This window comes from Lagopus muta, chromosome 7 (assembly GCF_023343835.1).
Source record: "Lagopus muta isolate bLagMut1 chromosome 7, bLagMut1 primary, whole genome shotgun sequence".
Lineage (NCBI taxonomy): Eukaryota > Metazoa > Chordata > Aves > Galliformes > Phasianidae > Lagopus > Lagopus muta.
Genome location: NC_064439.1, coordinates 10,916,461 through 10,922,460, shown reverse-complemented (window position 1 = coordinate 10,922,460; position 6,000 = coordinate 10,916,461).

Here is a 6,000-nt window from a genome sequence, read left to right as displayed (position 1 = left end):
TTAAAGAGTAGAAACTATCCATGTCGGTCTGAAGATGTCTCCCACACATTCAAGTTGGTACATCAGCACTGCATATATGCTGTGTCTAGAGTACATTATGGCATGAATTTGGAATGCTATGCTCTCAAACTGTATGGATGTGTGAGTCTGGCTGTTGCAGGCATTCTGCTGGAACCAAAGGGATGTGATTCTCGAAGTCAGTAGTAAGAGATCTGCTGTCTCTGGCTCAAAGCAGGACTGGATCTTGTAACAGTTTAAGTGGGTGCACAGGCAGAGGACAACAAGGTGATCAGACGGAGCTGGGAGAAGTGTTAATTGGCAAGCTCCAGGAGGAATATAAATAGTCTTTTGAAAGGTTTGATGATTCATTTGCCCTTTCCCTCTCGTACTTTTGTGTTTCAGTGAGAGGTTTTGTGAGATTTGGGCTGCAGAAGGAAAGAATCCAAGCTATCTGAACCAACTCTGGTAGCTCAGCCGGATAACAAAACCCTCACATTACTGCAGATCAGGCAACTACGCAAACCCTTTCAAATCCTCTACACAAGTAGAGCGCAGATAAAAGCAGGCAGCAAAATGTTTCTGAAATTATCTGTGATGGAGTAAAATCATGCATCATTTCATGAGAGATGCTGAATCAATGCTTATTACTAACAAGTTAGGTGCTTAAATCTTTCATTGGATATGGAAAGAATAGAAAGAGAAGGAAACGACTGAGATGAGCACGGTAAATTGTAACATGAATTTAAAATAAATCCATCCTAATTATTATTATTTTAAATTGTAACATATATATTCCCAATCATTCTCTATCTCTTACTTTCAGTTTATGAAACTAGATAACTTACTGATCTATCTACTTCATTTGCCTTTTGTCTTCTCATTTTTCTCTTGTTGCCACATACGGCATTTTAAAGAGATATCAGTGTATCTGGAAGACAGACATTGTAGAAAAAGAATCCAATCCAAGTAAAATGTTGGTAACTGAGAATTTTGTTATTATTTTAAGAGGAGTAAAATCAGATAGCCAAGACTGAAAACAATAGCTACTTTTAGTAGGTACTTTTGAAAATTAATTCTGAAAATAAGCCAGGTATGCCTCCATTAATTATTTAATAGTTTCAACATTATCTACAATGCTCTTCATATTACCTAACAAATATGTATTTCAGAAATGTTCAGTTTCTGCATTAATGTAAAATATCATAATTTTATTTACTATTGCATCAAAGTAGATTATATTAAGCTACTAGTTTTCTACATACAGCTGAGTCTGGAGTTGCTTTGGTTGAATATCTTCAGCAAAGTACTAAACTTCTATTCCAAGCCAGAAGGTTGTGAAAGCCATAATACAGTCCAGCCACTTACCTCTTGCTGTTCCTGCAATACAGAGCAACATGCTGTAGAAGTTTGCAGCTAAGGTCAAGGCCAAGGGAATCAAATAAACCCATGCAAGCAATAGAGCGCTGGGGTCTGTGATGGCAAGCTATTCATACGGCAGTAGTACTGTGGAATGCCAGCAACACTGACAGGGTGAGACTTTTGAGACCCCATGTAGCTAACATGGCATGTGGCTTCTGACCTTGAATGGGCACTGATAATTACATTTTCAAAAGGACTTTGAGAACAGCTAAGTCAGAAGTAAGACACGATTAAAAGATGTGCAGGGTTGGGGTGGGTTCTTCTCAGATAACAGCAAAGCTCATCCTGGTAGAAATCACGTCACAAAATCAATCTTCCTGTGTGAGCAAAGGCACTCAAGCAGATGAGGAAAGAGAGAGAGGAAGAATCCTTCTAAAACTTCTTAAAGTCCTGACGTGCTCTGGGTCAAGCTATCAGTAAGAAACATGTTTTCTATCCACACTGTCCTCTGAGCTCAAGGAAACTATATTCTCAGCCTTCTATCTCAGTATGATTAAGGGGGTATCTTGTACAATAAACACCACTCTAAATTATGATTTTTCAATATTTGTAATTTTACCTGAAATTTTTTATGTGAGTTGTTTAAATCCAAGAACAATGGTGAAGATAAAAGAGCTGGAAAGCTTTCTTGTGCTATTTCAGTATTTGCTGAAACTAATAATTCAGTGTCATATGTGATGATGTAGTGAGTCAGCAAACGTGAAATATCTCAAGGGAGCTCTTTGTTCTGCTATTTTTTTTTCCACCCAGTGCTTCTGGTTGTCAACAGAAAAAAACATAAAATAAATTCTCAGATTCTAAATAAAGCATCTTGTGTATGATTCTAATACTTCTTGCTGTAAAAGAATGTTCTTCAACTGATTTTCCCTTTATAAGAGATGTAACAGGAATCTTGAGCATTTGAACAAAAGGATATCTATGAAACTGATTCTAAAAATGGGGGGGGGGGGGGGAAGAAGAAAAACAGTTTGCATATTTTATAAGCATTTTGTAAACTATATTTGTGTCACTTCAACCTACCCCCCCCCCCCCCCCCCAAAGAAGATTTATTCTTCTTTTACTTTCACACTGGGCTTAGTTTCAGTTTTAGTTTAGTGTAGTCATTCAATTTTTCAGTAATTCAGTAACCACAGTAATTGTGGTTGCTTTGAGGACTTGAAGTAATACTCAATTCACCTGTGGAAAAAGAGAAAGGTATTTCCACAATGTACTTGTTTCTATCATCTGGAGGCCTGTCATTCTCCAGTGAGTGCAAAGACGTGGAGGGTGACAAGATTCTTCATTTAGGTCTTCACCTGTGCTTAGTGTCAAAATTAGGTGGGATGAACTCAGACTTAGGTTTCCAGTTTTGTGATTAAGCAATGGAATTGAAGTTGCATTTCCACTGATTCTTTTCGAAACTCTAAGCTTGCCAGAGTTCACAACTGCCAAATTTATTCAGAAAATGTCCAGCAGTAAGGAGAAGTTCATTATTTTAAAATAAATCATGTCAGTTTGGCTAAGCTTTTATTTGATACAGCAGTTGTGTTTTAAAGCTTCAGTGAACGCCTGTCATTGTCACCCTGATGTAAAGCTGATATTTACTTGTATGACACACAGATAGTAATGCCTGAATGCAAGTTCAGCAAGAAAAAATAAAAGAAAGAGGGTGGAGGCTAAAACCTCAGGCTGAAGGACTCCATAGCTACTATTAGCATGGTAATTGACAGAGCCACTGTGTCCCTAGGGAACTGTGTACGAAGTACACAAAAGTTTACCTGTTTATTATATAATCGAGTGTTCAAGATTCATCACTGATGGACACATTGTGCTTCATTACTTTTACCTGGGGTCTTAAAATAACATCTTCCATCTCTATCTGTCTGTTGAGTATAGACTGGTCCACTGAATCATCCAGAGATACCAGATTGTTCTGTGGGAACTCTGGAGTAAGGGAGATGCACTGTTGTATCTGTCTCTCTTGATGTCTCTGTTTTTCCTGATGCATGTTTTGGATTTGTTTTCTATCTCTGCTCAACTTTCCCTGGCTTGTCTATTCAACCTGGTGGGGTAAATGTCATTTTCCTTCAGTGTTTCACTTGCTGAAAAACCTTCCAAGCCAGCATCCTTATATGACTTTTTTACCTGCTAGCAGATGTTTCAGCACCTTTATTTTCCTGATGCCTATCAGGGCTTATGTTTTGGATGAAAGAAAGTCGGTTGTAATGCATGGAAAATAAAGTTCAGGAGAATTTGATGTGGAAGGCAGTGGGTAAACCTGTAATAGCACTGACTGCATTGGATTATACATTCTCCTTATTCAAGATAATTTGAGGTGTTTATTTTTTTTCTTTAGAAACTGCTACTGTGGCAGTGGTGCTGGCAAATATTAATTTAGAGCTGTGATTGCATTTATATCTCCGTGATATTTCTATATCCACATTATAACATCATCCCAGTCAAGAATTGGGGTCCATATGTGTAATGGCTGAACCTAGACACAAGCAAAAAACAGCATTTATCTCAGTAGTTTGTTAGACTAACAAATGAATCAAAAATTACAGGGAGTAATATGGCTTGCCATTTTGTAGAACATAGGTGACATATCTCTTGCACGTAGATGATGTAGGTCATGCATTTGAAGTCTGCTACAATTGAGACTTGATTTCTGACTGGTGATGTTTCAATCTTACACCAACTCCATGATGATATTGTCATACAGTATGGACATCTGCGAGAGGAGTTCTTGTAAATACAGGGATTCTCTTTTCTTTTCATGTCTTTTTCTTCATTTTCCTGTTGCTTTTGGCTGTGCCATGATTACATGTCATCCTAATAGGAATGCCTTTTGAAAAAATATGTTTAAAAATATGTGAAAAAACACAGTGAAGAACCTTTTGTAAAGCAATAGGATACCACTGAAAACTGATGAATATGCTAGGGAATCTAACCAGAGGTTAATGCAATTTAATGTACATCTCTTATACTGACTGTTATTGTAACTTAGCTTCAACCACCATCACTATAAGGTCAGTAACTGGTGCTGGAGGTCTAAGGGAAAGCTATAATACTAAACAAATGCATGCCCGCAAATACAAAATTTAGTCAAATTATACTTCTGTAATAACTTCTTTAAACTCTAGCACACTGCATTACTGAAATAATGCCATACAATTACTATGCTGTACTATTTTTCAGTACTGCCTTATTTCTTTACAATGCAGTTACTGCATGATTACTCTATAAAGCATTTTTAGAGTCCCAGAGAAGTTGGTTAAGGTTTCTCATGGCATAGGCGAGTAGCAATCATTTTAGAAAATGGTTGAGTCTTACATCAAAAACTTTACAAGTCTTCGTAAGCCACCCAGCTGCTAGGGGGAGAATTTATTCATAGTGTAATTCTGGAAAATTTCCAAACTGGAAAGATTAGGGTGAGAAGTATATTGTATACAAACATCCCTTGGTCATTTGAGATTTCCTTAATCCTGTGTGGTAAGCATTTGCATCCGTATTTTACTGATGCAGAAGCTGTCAGTGCAAAGAAATGAAGATCTTTATTTTTATGTCTGGTCACTGTTTTGGACACTTCTCAGCTGCCAGATTTCTTAGTCTGTGGTAACTGCAGCTGGAGGGTAATGCCGAGTTTCAATCCTTACAATTCAATCCTTACAGACTGCCACCAACTGAGGTGGGCTGGGGACAAACCAGCGACAGTGCCCCTAGTCCCACTAGCCCTGCTGAGGGCTTATAGGGCTGATCATGAGCCCAGGATGTGCTCAGGTCAAACAGCTGCAGCTCCTTGTGCTGGATGGCTCCTCTGCAGCACAGGGAAGGTCACCAAGGCAGATCCAGTGTTTCAGATGGATAATTCAAAGTATATAAAGACATAATGATTTTTCAGTATTTTGATATTTGTTAACAAATATTTTATAATTAAAAAAAATAATGCTGTTTAGCTGTTGTAGCACTGACACATTTGCAAGTGCTTAAATAAAGAATAGAGCTGCTTAGCATTCTGCATATTGAGAAGGAAACCTGATCAGTAGAGGCCTTGCAGACAGTATGTGAACAAGGTAATGTCAAACACAAACCAGAGGTAATCAGGCCTGGCCAGGACAACAACACCTGAGGGCTAAATAGGGATTCAGACATCAGGGTCACTTTCATCATTCCATGTTTTGAGTTAGTTCACTAGAAACACAGGAAAACATGATTAAAATCAAAAGCATTTCTGTTGATGAAGTGTATGTCTACTCCCCTCCAGACTCAGAGCTGTTGAGATATGTTTTAATATGCCAATATAAACATCTTTCAAAAAGTTGTTTCATTCCCACCCCCAGCAACTGCTGCTGCTTTGCATGGCATGTACAGACTTACTAATTACATTGATTTGCAGTCTTTGACATCTAGGTATGTTCCCCATTAAAGAGAGCATTGTCAGAACAATTTTGAAATGTTTATCTTACACTCATCAGGAGCTAAAATCCTTTTAGTGCTGTCTTAACATCCTGAAATCCAACACCACAGCTATTTTACATATAAGATGCAAAGAGACAGACAAGAGGACTTGCCTGCAGTAAGGAGTTTATCTGGTAAACTTGA